Genomic DNA, 17,463 nt, shown 5'->3' with positions numbered 1-17,463 from the left:
ATGCTCACAGGGGTGAAGAAGTGGGATTGAAACTAGTGAAATGTGGAGAACGAATCACATAGCATCAATCATCACTTCCGGGGCTTGCACCCGGTAACCAGGACTTCCCAGGAGGTCACCCATCCCAGAACTCCTCTGGCTCAAGCGCGCTTAATTGTGGAGTTTTTCCCCACAATCAAGCCCACTTAGCTTGCTACCCCATTTGCAAAACCTTAGCAAGTATTGTGCCTCATGAACCATTCAAGTAGAGATCCCTTGACTCTTTTTGAATTTAAGTATGGGGGATTTACGCAGTGCATTATATTAGATATCATTTTTGGGAAGTCCTGGTTACCGGGTGCAAGCCCCGGAAGTGATGATTGATGCTATGTGATTCGTTCTCCACATTTCACTAGATTCAATCCCACTTCTTCACCCCTGTGAGCATCACCCGATGCAATGAGTGCTAAGTGAAGTTTTAATTGTTTTCATAAAATCAAAAATTGAAAGAAGAGGAGGTTAGGAAGTTTTATGGGATAGAATTAGTTTATAGAAAGATAAAAAATAAATAAAATTTTTTAAATGAAGTTTTAATGGTTTTCATAAAATCAAAAAGCCTAAAATTGAAAGAAGAGGAGGTTAGAAAGTCTTATGGGATAGAACTATTTAAGAGAAAGATAAAAAATAAATAATTAAGTTTTTATGTATAAATTAACATAATTCTGAAACCATGGTCTTATGTTTAAATGAGGTCTTGAGTTGAAAATTCATCAGAAAAATTTTAAGTTATAATATATAAGTAAGGTAATATATATCTATCTATATATATATATATATATATATATATATATATATATAATTTTTCCAATATATTTTATTTATATATTTTAAATACATTATTATTTATGTAATTTTTTAAGCTATGGAAAATAATATAATATAGAGAAATATTAATATATAAATAATATTTATATTTATATTTACTTATTATATATAATAAATTTGTTCACATAAAATGATGTATAATAAAATTGTTTATATAAAATAACTTTTAATATAGGAAAGTCAGAGTAAGAATCCATTTATAACTATATAAAAATTAAATATCATATTTAAACTTCAGGGGTATGTTCGAAAATGGATCTACTAGGAAACAAATAAGGAAGTACTGAAAGGAAAGTAGTTGAACCATTTGTGTTTGAAATTCCATTTGTAATTCTTAATGTTGATTACTGGAGTTTGGATTTGATTCTACATTATCCATTTTTAGAGGACTTTTAGAGCCTATAGCAAGACTTATCTTGCTGTAGACTCAAAACGTCCACTCAAAAATGGATACTGTGGAATCAAATCGGATCTCTAATAAGTAGGATACCAACCACAAAAGTCTTAAAACAATCATTCTTAATGTTTTTATTACATTTAGGAAAAACAAATGAATACTTATTAACACTAAAATGAAAGATCCAATTTTGTAACAACTAAATCAAAAACATTAAACCCATTTTATAAATTCCAAATTCTTGTATTTAACTTTTATTGCTATAAATAATACAGCAAAAAACTTTAAATAATAAAATCTAAAAAATCATAAATCTATAACACAACACACAATTCCAAACACAATTCCAAACAAAAAAAATTATCAATTCACTAACTACGCATTAAAGAAATCACTCCAACCCTTCCTATCTTCTAATAGAATAGATGAAGCAGCCAAAGTAGAGACTGAATAAAATCCAAGTGCAAAGTTAAAGAGGCAGTTGAAAAGTAAGACGTGATACAGGGGTATTAGGGAAAATAGCGTACTTCAGGTCATACGAATTTAGAGGTTTAAACTAAACAGAGCATGCGTAAATTGCCAAGTTGCAATGACACCCACTCTTTGTTACCAGAAACCAGAAAATGAGAAAGAGAACACAAAATATGAATGAAATGACGCTGAGGGTTCCGGGTGGGTTATGTTACAACGAAGACACTGAATTGGAAAATATTAACATTAACATGCACACACATCCGGGTTATCTTACAGCCAAGACACCAAATTGGAAAATATTAACATTGACATGAACATACATCCCCTCCTTCAGTATATGATATGCATTTAAAATCAATCAGTAATGTACAAATATAATGTCAATATGAGATAAGATCAAGAAGATGCTAATAGCATAAACATAGGATAGGTCTCTGGTACCATCTGTAATGGTATAAACTAAGAAAAGAACACCACAGAAAACATTTTGATATTACAAGCAGATTAAGCAACAAAGCATCACAATAGTCAAATGAAAGGCTATAGACTATTTCAGGTTAACAGAACAATCTACATTTTAAAATCATTATCCCTGAGATGGACATCTGTAGAAGTATAAACTAAGAAAAATAGATTACATAAAACGTTTTGATTTTATATAGGAAATTTAATCAACAGAGCATCAGTAGTCAAACACTATAAACTATTCCAGATTAACATAATCAAACACTATAAACTATTCCAAATTAACATGATCAAACACTATAAACTATTCCAGATTAACAGAACAATCAACATTTTATTAAATCATTATCCTTACAATGAGAATGTCTCATTGCAACTAGCATAACCCGATGTCTCTTATACTCCCAAAAGAAAGAAAGGCAATAGAAGTCTTACTTACTGTCTTGGGTTCCATTGAACTGTACATACAGTTGATTGGTTGAATCACTGATGGTGTCTACTTTAAATCACTGATCATATGTCCAATTGAAAATGCACTTTCTAATCACTCAATGCACAACCAACTTCATATGATATCAACCTTAAGGTACAAAAATGTTATCAATCCCCAACAGTTGCATAAGTTTTAGATTTCCCAAGAAGAAGGAAGAACGGTATCACATTATTTTAATATTCAATGACACTAGCCCATAATATATACTCATTGAACAATGCAAAAAGATTGAACAAGGCAAAAAGCCAGGAAATATTAATGAACTAAGGCCATTTTGCATAATATCGTTCGGTAAATCTTATTATTTTATCTTTGTTCAAATGATATCTATAATGATTTATGTGTAAAAATTACTATAATATAATGTAATAAAATGGTTTTTTTCCCTTCTCCATGATAAATGCAAATTTTGTGGAAATAAATGATATCATATGAAGTTGATTGTGCATCGGCTGACTGGATAATGAAGGGCATTTATCGAATTCAAAGAACCTCAATATAGTAAGTTAGACTTTCATTGTTTTTTTTTGGGGGTTTATTAGACATATGGATTATATTAGTTAAATATGAGAACTGTCTCATCTGAGGGATAATAATTTAGTAAAATCTAGATTTTTTTTTTTAACTTAATTTTTTTTATTTCACTCCATTTAACTATGTGGAGGCCCTGTTTATAAACTTATTTCTATGACATCAATGTAAAATTTATGTTGTTTATATACCAGAAGCTTGACCATGAGAGTTTCTAGTTTAGCTCTTGTTCTCAATTCTATTTCTTTCTAGACATTTTATTAGTAGATTATAATAGATTTGCATCTACAATATATTTTGGAAAGATGATTATTTGAATTTTCTTATCACCTCAAACCTAGCCCATTTCTTGCTCCATTTTTGTTCACATTCCTATCTTGACACCACAGTTGTACATTACCAATCAAATTTATAATATATACTGAGAGAAGAGAAGGGGTTTCATTTAGATTCCCTGAAACCCTCTAGGCCAATTTATAATTCCATTCCTACTTCCCTTTTTGTTTCCCTTTTCCCATTCCAGTAGCCTAGCATGAATGACTTCGCAACTTAGCAAATTGCACACACACTGTTTGGTTTTACCTTCTCTCAATATGACATCAATGTGAGATTCATGTAGTCTATGCTGCCAGAAGATATGACATCAATGTGAGATTCATGTAGTCTATGCTACCAGAAGCTTCAGCGAGAGACTTGTTTCTAGTTTAATTTATGTTCTCATTTCCATTTCCTCCTTGACAATTTATTACAAAATTATTGATCAATTTTATTTATAATATATTTTGGAAAAGTAATCTGTTTAGATTTCTTATCCCCTGAAATCTATGTTACCATAAACTTGACCAATAGCCCCCTTTTTGTTATATTCTTGTTCCCATTCCTATCTTAACAGTACAATTGTACATTACTAATCAATTTTATATGAATAATATAGGCTGAAGTGAGTTCATTTAGATTCCATGAAACCCTCTCGAACCGTTTCCATTTTTCTGTTAAGATGGTCCAGAGTCCTGTAACCAATTTATAGTTCTGTTCCTATTTGCCTCTGATTTCCTTTTCCCATTTCAGTGATTATATGAATAATATAGGCTGAGAGATCAGAAGTGAGTTCATTTAGATTCCATGAAACCCTCTCGAACCTCTTCCATTTTTCTGTTAAGATGGTCCAGAGTCCTGTAATCAATTTATAGTTCTGTTCCTATTTGCCTCTGATTTCCTTTTCCCATTTCAGTAACTTAGTATAAATGTCCTTACCACTAAGCAAATTGCACACATACTATATCGTTTTACCTTCTCACTATTTATTAGTTTCTGACCTGAAGTAAGATATTATGACTGAAAGTCACTGCAAGTCACTTCTTTTAAAAAAAATACCTTCTGATTGGGATTATGTACCGTGTTATGTTCTTTTAGGTTTTTGTCTCTAAAGCTCTTCCACTGGATCCTTTATTCAACCTTCAAGTTTGCTCTCCGATCTGTGGCATCGTAGGATATGGAGACTTGCAGTAGATATTCTTTATTTCTTCGTGAGTGTGCCGTAAATCTGTGGTTAACATTATGTTTTGATTCATGCCCTTGCTATGGTTTTAAATGTTTTGTTCTTTAGACCTCTTCAACATAATCCTGTGTATCTTTGATCTCTATATTGGCTGCCTCATCTCTTGTATCACAAGATATTGAGGTTTCAGAAGAGACTCTTATCTGATCACATTTCTGGTCAGGAAATCTGTTTATATTATGTATCCATAATGTATTCAACTTACAACTTCAGTGTATTATTTATAATCGGAAGTTTATAAAGGTATTTAGATTTCAAAGAACGTACTAGGTTTTGATGCCTTTTCTAGGGCTGCAAAAATAGAACATATTTTAAAGTGGATCCACTGGCTCATTCTACAGAGGATTTATCGACTCTTTTCCTAAGCATTACACGCTGCTATTAGATATCAACAGGGATAGCCTACTTTCCTTTCGAATGTGTTGTACTGTTCCTTCCCAGCAGTATGGGGGTGAAAAAGAGCACATGATAAGGCGAGAGTTTTTTTTGGGTGGGGACATGTTTTTTTTTTAATGAGTTTTTAATTTTTTTTTTGTTTTTAAAGGAGATTTGGGGTAATTTTTTTTTTTTATATTTGTCTGGTTTTTTTTCCATAGAACAGGGAATTTTGGATTTATAGGGAAGGAAAGGAATTTTGGATTTATATTGATGAGAATAATTAGTTGCTTCAAAAAAAATATCAACTATCAAAGTAGGGTTAGGGTTATGAATTTTTCAATCTTTTCCATAGAAAAGAGAATTTTGGGTTTACAGCGCTGGAAAGGAATTTTGGATTTAGAATGACGCAAATAATTATGTTCTTAAAAAAAAATATCAATTATAAAATTAGGGCTAGGGTTATGATATTACTATTACTATTACTATTACTATTCATGTTCTATTATAAGAAAAAAAATCACGCATAAAACCATATTTTAACCATCAAAAGTACATATTGTGTAAAACAACAAAAAAAAATCAAATATACTTACATAATCACAAATAGAAATCAACTAATAAAACACAAAATCAAAATTTTTATTTAAAATGATTTTTAAAAAAATTGAAGAGAAGATATCTATAAAAGTCATGCAACTCAACAAAAAAACAATAACTTGCAAGAACTTACCTGAAACCATGATCCTGTCATCTTCTTACCAAGACTCTATATTGTCGCTCCATTTTACCCAAACATTCCACATCATTGCATCTTTACCCAAATATTCCACATACACAGAGTGTTTCTTCTTGTATTCCTTGTATCCCTCTCCTTATCCCTCTCCTACAACAAAGGGTCTTTTATAATTTCTTGCTTCTCTTACCCATTTAAAAGAAGCCTCATTCCTGCTAAAGTCATCTTCTACCCAAAGTTTCTTGTCACTTTCTTATCAGAGCTATACACTGGTGCTGCATCTTTACCCAAATAGAGCTATACACTACTGCTGCATCTTTACCCAAACATTCCACATCGCTGCATCTTTACCCAAATATTCCACATACACACAATACTTCTTCTTGCATTCCTTGTATGGCTCTTCCTATCCCTCTACTAGAACAATGTTGTGCCCTTTTATAATTTCTTTCTTTCTTTTTCTCGCTTAAAAGAATCCTCATTCCCGCTCATAAGAATCCTCATTCTAGGTTAAATGAAGTTAAATTTGATTATTTTTCCGCTTAAAAGAATCCTCATTCCCGCTCAAAAGAATCTTCATTCCCGCTCATAAGTATCCTCATTAAATTTGATTATTTGATTATTTTCCGGCTTAAAAGAATCCTCATTCCCCCTGATAAGTATCCTCACAATACTTCTTCTTGCATTCCTTGTATGGCTCTTCCTATCCTTTTACTAGAACAAAGTTGTGCCCTTTTATGATTTCTTTCTTTCTTTTTCTCGCTTAAAAGAATCCTCATTCCTGCTCATAAGAATCCTCATTCTAGGTTAAATGAAGTTAAATTTGATTATTTTTTAGCTTAAAAGAATCATCATTCCAGCTCAAAAGAATCTTCATTCCCGCTCATAAGTATCCTCGTTAAATTTGATTATTTTCCGGCTTAAAAGAATCCTCATTCCCACTCATAAGTATCCTCGTTAAATTTGATTATTTTCCAGCTTAAAAGAATCCTCATTCCCGCTCATAAATATTCTTGTTAAATTTGATTATTTTCCGGCTTAAAACAATCCTCATTCCCCCTCATAAATATCCTCTTCCTATTTAAATGAAGTTAAATTTAATTATTTTCCCATTAAAAAAAATCCTCATTCCCACTCATAAAAATATTCATTCAAACTTAAATAAAATATAATTTAATTAAAAATAAAAAAAAATAAAATAATAATAATAACAAAGCAAATATTTCCTGTATTGAATTTAAGTAAAGAAAAATTAATTAATAATATTAAAAAATAAATACATATAAATTTAAAATTACATACAAATTAAAATAAAATTAATTTATATAATAACTATATCAAATTATTTTAAAAAATAAATATTTTAAAATGATAGGTTTTTAATGTGCAAACTTAAAATCAAATATAAATTTAAATAATAGGGAAATAACTTAAATTTAATATAAATGCAATTTTTACTAATATTTTAAATATTTATGCTTTTAATTTTATTAAAAAATTAATAATTTTTTTTTTATTTTAAAAAATATAGTTTTTAATATTATTAAATATTATTAAATAGAAAAACCTTTATTTGAATTTCGAATAACTTTAGGATTGTTTCGAAAGTGTAAGAATTTGGAGCACACAAAGCCAGTTTTCTTCCTTGCAAAAGAAAGAAAAACCAACTAACTGATTTTTACATCAATTAACGAAAAAGTCCAAGGGGGAGAAAATGCATGTTCGGTTTTTGGAATAACTAAATTTACTTTAATTATAATCTTGAGAGAAGGTCTATGAGGTCGTATAACCCTGTATATTTCACAAAATTTGGTATAAATTTTAATAAAAAATTTAATATACTTCAATTAAGTTGGGCATTACAGAGCACCTGTTTGTCTATCCAAGATTCTCTAGATTTAATATATTTTATTTATTTAAAAATAATAATAATAAATCTATCTTTTCATATATATATATAGTTATTTTAATCATTATAATACTCTAATCCCACTAAAATTATTCATTTTCGAAGCCCCAACACATATCCTTCATTTTCAAACCTTTCACAGAATAAATTCAATTTTATCAGCTTCCTAAACATTATAGGGAAGCCTTGGTCCTTTGGAAATGACTCTTGATAATGAAGAGTCAAAACATATAAAATGTGTGATTTGTAATTGTGCATTTAATGGTCATCATTTGACACGTGGTAATCAAAACTCCTTCAAATGAAACTCAATTGAGAATGTTGATTTGTTATATTAAAAATCCAATAGAAGGTTTAAAAATGTAAGGTTCTACCACTCCTTAAGAGGGCTAAACATTATGGTGGCTTCTATGCCTAACATTGCTAGCAACCTAGCTTTTGGAACTCTTTGGAAAAGTGATTAACAAGAGGGGTGAGGAAATTTGCAATGCCCCTTAAGTTTTGCATCCACTTAATTGTTTAATGATTCAATTAATATGCCAAGAGAAGTGCCAAAGCCAAATGAACATAAATTTGTATATGTTCCTTAAGACTATTGCACATGCTGCTCAAACATTCTTGAGGGCTTTAACCTTCATTAAGCTTGATAGGATGGGATGGACCATAGTGCATGTCTTTATGTTTCGGAATTGGCACAATACCTAAATATATTTGTATAGCCCATGAACAAGAGATTTGATTTCCTATCATGTCTTGTCTAACTAGAGTCTTATTCCTATGTTTGGAAAGAAATGTCACCAATGGACTCTTTGAGGCTCGAGTGGTGTTCATTTTTGGTCTTCTATGAAAGTGTTATGGACATTTAATTGGGGGGTGGGAATTGGCAAAATGTCTTATGGCCACAAGTACTGCTAGAAAAAATATTTTACACCTCATCCTATTGGGTGTGTTAATATTTTACCTTGAAGGAAAGGAAGGAAATATATTTTCCATAGAATCGGAAAAAAAATAAACAGTCATGCGGAAGCCTTGGCCCTTTGGAAATGAATCTTGATAACGAAGAGTCAAAACATATGAAATGTTTGATTCGTAATTGTGTATTTAATTGTCATCATTTGACACATGGTAAAAAAAACTCTTCGAAAGGAAACTTAGTTGAGAATGTTGATTTGTTACATTCAAAATATAACAAAAGGATTCAAAAGTGTAAGTTTCTATCAATCCTTAAGAGGGCTAAACATTATGGTGGATTCTATGCCCAACATGACTAAAAACCCAGCTTTTAGAACTCTTTGGAAAAATGGTTGGCATGGAGGGTGAGGAATTTGCAATGCCCCTTAAGTTTTTCATCCACTTAATTGTTTAATGACTCAATTAATATGCCAAGAGAAGTGCCAAAGCCACATGAACATAAATTTGTGTATGTTCCTTGAGAGGGTGAGATAATGTTATTTGAGCATACTACTCATTCTATTTATTTCTGCACAAAGCACAACATCCACTGTGAGGATGTTGGTTGTAGGTTGTTCATTCTCACGTTCAAAGGGCATGTAAGGTAATGGTGTTACACATTTTCAGATGTCTCCATACACTCTTTCGAACATCTTGTCACATATTTGTTTTGCGCTTTTGATATGTATGATCATAAACATCAGTGCAAGAAAATTTTCGAATTGTGAAAATCACCTAATGAATCATTGTGTCATTTTCACAATTGTTTCATACATTTGTGTTTTGAATTTCTGAAAGATGAAGTTGATTGGAAATTCTTGACATGAATATTTCAATATCTTGTTCACATTTCAGAAAATACACACGAACTTGCATCTTTTGAACCTCTCCTAACATACCTCTATGTTAGAGCTTATAAATCTGTGATAGACAAGGATGTTTTTCCAAGTGACCCTTTGTCCTCTTCTCATTAAACAACTCTAGTTCCGCAGTTTGAGGCGGGAGAAGTTGAAAATTCATTTGTTGATCTACCACCATATTTCCCACCTCACATACCTAGAATTTCAACGCAGGTTTGGACTATTAGTTTGATGGTTGTGATGAAGTGCTATCTCCTCGTCCTTCATCCTTTGGTCCCTCTGATCCTACGGATTGTGATGTCTTGTGTTCACCTATTTCAAATCTATTTTTTAATGTTCATAAGGATCAAGTTCTGGATGGAGTTGGTGTTGAACAACCAACCCGCAATATCATTTTCGATGAGTATGCATGGGAGTCTGAACAAGAATCTATGGTGGAGGACGACCTCCTTCTAAGCCATCAATCTTTGATGATCTGTCTTATGATTAATTAGAACTTCCCTAAGCTGTCAAGGCACTTTAGCCTGAGATGATGGTTATGTTAGGTTCTCATAGTCTTGAGGTCAGTTCCACTTCCTATCATAAATGTGTTAAATCTTTCCAGGCTCCTCATCACTCTCTTGTACACATTGGAAATCAATCTATTTTACAATTTTTGCATCGGACTCTCTCTATATCACATGATCCTATTGCTTAGTCATTGGAGGAGTTATACGTGGCAAGCACAATAGAAAAGAGAACATTTTCTTCTTTATTCATGTTCGCTCTCCTTTCAAGTTTATTCCTGCATGTATTTGATTCACAGTTTGTTTCACCCACATGGTACACCTGCAAAGTGTATTTCATGCACTTTTCATTTTTACTTTTCTACGTGTTCATTCGAACTTAGAACATTTTGGTTTGTATTGTCTTATCTTTCTTGTTTGTTGTTATACTTGTATATCTTTCTTGACATGCATTCCCTCACCTACATAGGCCAACCAATGCATCAGTGGTGACATTAGAAGTATCACTTTACGTAAGTTTGGCCTATGCTCTGTTTAGGTTAGGAGTAGGAGTAGTTTTTCTTTTCTTTGTTGTTTCCTTTGATTTTCTTTACTTTGTTTCACTTTCGCTCCACTTCTTTCCTTTTGTTTGTTTTCTTTTCAGTTATAGGTTAGTTTTCGCATGAGACTGTGTTTGGCTTCTCAGACAAGCTCGGTGAAATCCAAGAGGAAGTTGTACTGCTATCAACGCTTGGTTATCTATTTATTCCCTCTCTTTATGTGAATCTTGCATTTCTTTTAGTCGATGATACTATGATGGAAAATACATTCATTTTAGAGAGAGTCATAGTGAAATCACGATGCTTGCACTCTTAACTAGTACCACCTACTTTAGTCGGTCTTCTATTTTCGGTTAATCCTAGTCAACTAAGTCAAATAGAGTAAGGAGAGGAGGAAACTATTAACAAGTATGTCAGAGCTATACATAAACATCCTTCTCTGAAGGGACAACCTCTTCTACTCTCAATAAGTCAAGATCCCTCTTCTGCCCCATGTAAATAAGTGCCTATGCATAGTTCTTTAAACAAATAGAAAGGAAAAAATGAAAAATGAAATAAAGGGTGAAATAAGAGAAAGGATTCCTATGCAGAGAGGTGAAGTAATAAACTTCGTTGGGGTACTATCCAAGCTCACTAGCAATGGAGAAATCCTTGTGTTCCTAAAGTGGCTTCGTCTAGGTACTATCTAGGCCTATTGGCACCGCAGCAAGACCATAGATGAAAACTAAGACTCTGACAATCTATTTTACTTGTACATTTATATACTCCTCATCCCCAATAAAAACAACTCACCCTGACTTAGCTTGGGATGTGTGTTGCCGATGAAGAGAATGGTAGGGAATATATCTTTAACTCAAGCTAAGTGAAGAAGAAGTGATGATCAATTAACTAAACAATATTTCCAAAATAGTTAGACCTTTTTTTCATGAGACAAGATCCATTCAGAGAGTTGTAGTTCTACCAGTGTGTAGCTAGTGTTGTAATGGCTACAACCACCCTCCAAAATTTTTCCTATGCTTCGATTTTGGAGCCTTCCTTCTTATCGACATGAGCTCATCTTACACTAATTCAGGTATTCATGCTTCGACTGAGAATTATCTTTTTCATTTTTCTTGTGTTGACTTGTTTTCACACACTTAGCTAATCTTTCTAACTCACAAGTTGATCTCCCAACTTGGTCTCACATCAGTTCTGGGGTTGCCTCCAGAAACTGCGCAATCCTTGAGGGCAAGCTACCTTGATGATGGGAATTTTGTAGTCCTGACTGGAAGTCAGCCTTGAGCTCAAAAATTGTGCAATCATGGAAGGCAATCCAATATTGAACCCATAAACTATGCAATCCATCATTAAGCTCAGAAAATGCACAGTGCACTAAGCTGAAAAGTTTCCCAGTTCCCCGAAACTGCATTGTCTTTCCTGGCAGTGTGCATTGCGAGTTTCCCAAAAAAGATTAAAAAAAATCAAAAAAGCTAAAAGCTAAAAAAGAAAAAAACATCCCTAAAAAATAGGGATCTATTTTTAGCATCTCGAAGGAGGAAATTTCGTTATTTTTATAAACTTCTGCCAAGTGTTGTTTTTTCCTTGATTTTAGGCATGGGTGTCATAATCCCTAATTCCCTCAAATCTATTTAATAGATGCTTCTAGAGCTCATTTTCACATTTTATCTTGGATCTCTAGCATTCTTGAGGAGATCAAGGAACCTTTGGTGCCATCATCATCACTTTTCGGGGTGAGTTTCACTTTTATCATCTTTTGCCGCATTTTCTATCAATTTTTGTCGTTTTTCTTGTATGAGCGTTGTTTCACTTATTTCTCTTCATATTTTTTGGCATTTCAACTTGTTTTAACTTGTATAAGTGTTATTTTAATTTTTAGATTACCTTTTACAAGTGTTAAATTGGTTTTCCTATTTCTTCACCAATGGTCGTGGTTGCGGCGACACCCCTCACATACTTGATTTTCCTTTTGTTTGATTAATTGTTGCACTTTATCTACATGGATGTACTCATAATTAGTTAGATCTACACTTAATCTCACACTATCTCTCAGATGTGCTTGTTTTCAACACTTCCCCTGGGCATATTTTCACTTTCTTTGGCCAGTTTTCACTTTGCCTGGCTGGGCACTACGCAATCCTAAGGGTCAAACCATAATCTTGACCTCTGGAATTGCGCAGTGCATAGTACAAGCTGGTTCCAACTGCGTAGTGTGAAGTTCCGCTAGTTGGCCTTTCACCTTAGCCATTGCGCAGTCTCTCCCAAACCATTGTCGAGGTTGAATTGCATATTGTGTAGTTTCAAGCCACAAGCTTCAACTCTGGCTGTTGGGACTGCATAGTTCATAGTTCCCATAGGCAGCCAATCCCTTTGTCAATGAGAATTGTGCAATCCTCCCCATCAGATTCTCAGTTTGATGCTTGAACATGCCTTGTAAGTATATTTTCTTATGACTGATATTTGCTTTCCAAGTGTCTTTTATGTCCAACATGTACAGTAGTTGTTGAGCACCTCTCTAGCAGTCACTGTTACCATGTGCTATAGACATTTTTGGGCACTACAACCCCAAGCATGAAATGTCCATAAACCAAGGGCTCCTAAGTCCCTAAAAGTGTTGTTCTAACCCCTAAAGGAACAAGGTCAACTGATTACAGCTTCTCCCAGAAGTTCTCCATGAAAAACTGCTCAGAATTGGTCAAAACAGGATCATTTCAGCTACTCCACAGGCCAGGTGCGTTGCATCTCACCTAAGTACACTGTGAGGGTGCGTTGCATTTCAAAAATCCCTTCTATGGGGTGCGATGGGCGAGAAATGACAAATGGCAGTGTCATTCCGCGAGGTGGAGAGGCAATGGAAGCTTCCAGAAACTTCTCCTGTGACACTTGCCTCTCTGAATTCGACCAAGGATGAGTAAGAGATCATCAATCTCCAAGTGGAAGCAAGAACTATCAGAGAGAAGACACTAATCAAATCATAAGCTGAATCATCTCCATTACAGATATCTATATTGGATCCCTCATCCCAAAGATCCAGAGGCTGGAATTTTGCATATTGTAAGGAATTGCTGTTGCTTTCCTGAGACAAACATCAGATTATTGGGTGATCTAAGCTTTGTATGAGGTGAAGAGGGGCTTCCTTGCTGAGAGGTTGATGCTGGGTCAGAACAACTGGTTGTAACTCCTCTTGGTTTTTTTCTTGTTTATCAATAAAAGCTATTCAAGTTTTCCTCCATACTCTTGTGTCATTTATGTTTGCTGCATTTGTATGGTCAATTTACATCTGATCCTAGATTGTTTATGATTATAGATCCATGTCTTTGTATAGTGCTATGCTACTGTGATCTTATAGGTACTCTGTGAAGCTGGGCGTGCAAGGGAACAAGTAGCGAAAGACTATCAAGGAAGAGAGGAATCAAACCAGGAGATTAGCGCAAGACAGAGGTTGGTCTTCTTTGTTCCTCTCTATTGTTACAGGGAAAAGTGTCTACTCAGAGCTACTTATCCCACTAAGGTGTGATAGCTACCTTAGAAACAAACACAGTAAAGCTACTTTCATTTTTCCTTTATAAAGTATAGATCGGATGATCAGGCTCAATAATTCAATGGTTTGCAGAAACAATGCATGTAGATATGAAAATGAATTATCAAAAACTAGGGATTGCGGACCTCAAGTAAGCATTAGTTGTAGTAGCATCTTTGAGGAGCTAAAATCCAGCCAAATGAGACCACTATTCAAGACAATGACAGCAAAATTTTATAGCATTAATTAATTTTTCTAAATCACCAAAATGATGGTAACAAATAATTGCAATTTTGAATTTCTAGGATTCTGGAATATATGGTTACTATAACTTCTTGGTTACTATGGTAGATGGAAAAGAAACCAAATGTTCATGTGTCCATAAAATCTCATATGAGTTGGTAAGTAGGCCTTTGTTTACATGCATTCAAGTATCATTATTGTGCAGGTCTCTGCAAATACTCCAAAAATTTGAACAACTAGCGCTACTTATTGCCTATTTCCAGTGGAGTTTGTTACCCACCATTTTGTGGGTGATATCCCTAGGAGATTTTTTTTCTTCTCCAAGATGGTCCTCAGCTAGCAGCTAGTATCCCCTTGTAGCCACCAGCTAGCTCATTGTGCCATTTCTTCTCCACCTGAGCTAGCCATGTGGCCCCTCGCCCATCTACCATGATCATATGTTTGAAGGTGAGCCTCCCAAACCTAAAGGTATGCCTTGTCATTTGGTAATTGAGTATTGTAGTTTGCTTATCATGGACACTTCTTGGTATGGATTAATGGGGGGATTCAGTGGAAAGAATGGGTCAAGTTTGTGCCCAGGTCCCCTACACCCCTTTTTAGATATTAACCTTACATTCTAGTCTCGTGGAATCTCTTTTACTAACCATTTGGCTTTAGGGATGGTATTTCATGGGAAACCCTCATTTTGGTTGTGTGGTCCTGCTTCTTTATCTGCTCATATTACCCCCTTTTCCACTCATTATTACCCTCTTCATCATTTCTCCTGCCCGAGTCCACATTCTTCCATTGGGTCCACATAGGGTTAGCTCGCCCCTTCCCCTTTCCCACACCTTTTGTCATGCTTGGAATGATGCCCCGAAGGTTGATGCAGCTAAAAATAAAGATAAAAGCATATTTTTCCACACTCAATAGGAAACTGTACCACAAAATGCAAAAGATAGTCGAGACAAACACATTTAGCAGGTGGGAAAAAGCCAATACGTGAGATCTACCCCATCATCATGGCCATCACCCTGGTTCCTACAGGTTCTATGAGCCTCTTTCATCATATAGGAACCCATGATTGTCCCAACCCCCGGTGGGCAATGAATCACACTACCTTAAAAGGGGGTATTCACTACTATATCTTATGCATCATGCTATTACACCTTGAGCCATGAGCAGTTAATCAAAGAAAATAATAAAAAAACCAAAAGACATATAAAGAAGGGTGGAAAAATCAAGGTCGGGGCACCTCATGTACCACGATTACTCCCTCCTATACATTATAAACCCAAGTGTGGGTTTCCCTCTTATTAGCTACCGTTTTACCCCAACGTGTGACCCAAGGCTACCCCTTCTCATCCCCTACTCCATTCACCTATTTGTCACATGTCACCACCTTTTGAAGAATATACCTTGAACATATTATCCCCTTTAGAAGTGGAAACCACCTAATAAGATACTTGGTTAACCCCATTTGGAGTTTAGAAGACGTTGGCACCTCCCGAAGCCCATTATGGAAGGGCGGGCCATTATGAAGTCCCCACCTATGTTCCATGACTAGTAAGTTCATTTACTCGATTTCTATAATGACTTGTTGTACTAGAAGGCTAGGGGACACATTGGATCTTATGCAGGATTGCAAATGGTCTCCATCCTGGGTTTGGTCTCCCTAAACAGGGTCCTAATCCTACAGAGGGCTACATTGGCACATGTAAGGTGTGTTTTGAGAGCCATGGGCCTCCACAACAATAGAAAACACTCAATGGATCCCTAAGGATGGTTAGAGATGCTCAAGATACTCCCATTGGAAGAGGAAGATGCACTTGGTTCATTTTTTCCCAGCTGGCCCCACAAATGTATCATGCACTTGAAAGCTGACCTAGGACTTGTAGGGCGATGTGGCATCCCATACATCATCATCAGAGCCCTTGTATATGATCTACAAGAATCTTTGACTCATTTAGAGACCCATGAGGTTATTATTGTACCCCCACACCCATTGGGAGTGTTAGTTTTGTAGCATCAGATGAGTTCCAACCTTGAAATTTTGTGGAGAGGCTAGAATATATGAGATCTCCAAAACCCAGGAATTGTTTTTGGAAATTACACCTAGAGATGACTTAACTAAAATAATTAATCATTTTTTTAATGTTTCCTAAGTCTAAACTTAGGAAATATGATTAATTAAAGGGTATTAATTAAGTCATGGTGAGAATCTTCTAGAAAAAGACTTGGATCGAGTTCTAGTTAATCTTAGCCATTGATTAATTTTTAATCATGGCCATTGACATCTCAATGAGAGATTATAAGAAGAAACTCGATGGGGCTTGGAGAGAAGACACCGACAGTTCGATTTCACTAGCAGATCGATTTCCTGAGTAGCAGCGTTGAGTTGTCGGAGAGAGAGCTAGTGAGCTCGAAGCAGTGAGAGAGGGGTAGGGATAGTAAGGTCAGATGGATATTTTCTAGTTCCCATGAGTGCATTGCAGAGAGGCATTGAGTGCCACAGAGAGGCAGCACAAAGCCACGTCGAGGAAGCACAATGCTTCAAAGGGGATTTTGTATTTTGCTTGGGAGAAGTAGTGATTAGTGCTAGAAGTTGGAGAGAGAGTCCAGAGGCCAAGAGGATCCAAATTCCAAACAGCAGCTGATCAAATAGTGAGAGGGAAGCAGTTCTAATTTATGGGACACAGTACTATGTAGGCTAACGTAGTGACTACGTAGAGGCAACAAAGAGTAGCTCAACTTTAGCCAAGGTTATTGTTGGGTCGCTTGTGGGCATGATATTTTTCTAACTAGATTTATTGCTAGTCATTTCTCTATATGGGTTGCTAGATTTGAGCATCCATAATATTGTACTCATAGTTACTACTGCATAATAATGAAACCCACAACTACTGCACCGATTTTCCCGAGTTGGGGTTTTCCAGGGACTTAGTCCAAAAATAATTGTGTATTTTTATGTGTGTGCATCTAATCTTCCAGCATTATTTTTCTTCTGCGGTATAATTTTGTTTGTGAAAGCTGCAATGTATTAGTTTTGATATTTATCATAGAACA

The sequence above is a fragment of the Pinus tabuliformis genome, chromosome 9, assembly GCF_031772625.1.
Source record: "Pinus tabuliformis cultivar Carrire ecotype Pingquan chromosome 9, CPIR1, whole genome shotgun sequence".
Classification (NCBI taxonomy): domain Eukaryota; kingdom Viridiplantae; phylum Streptophyta; class Pinopsida; order Pinales; family Pinaceae; genus Pinus; species Pinus tabuliformis.
Note: the sequence above shows the minus strand (reverse complement) of the source record.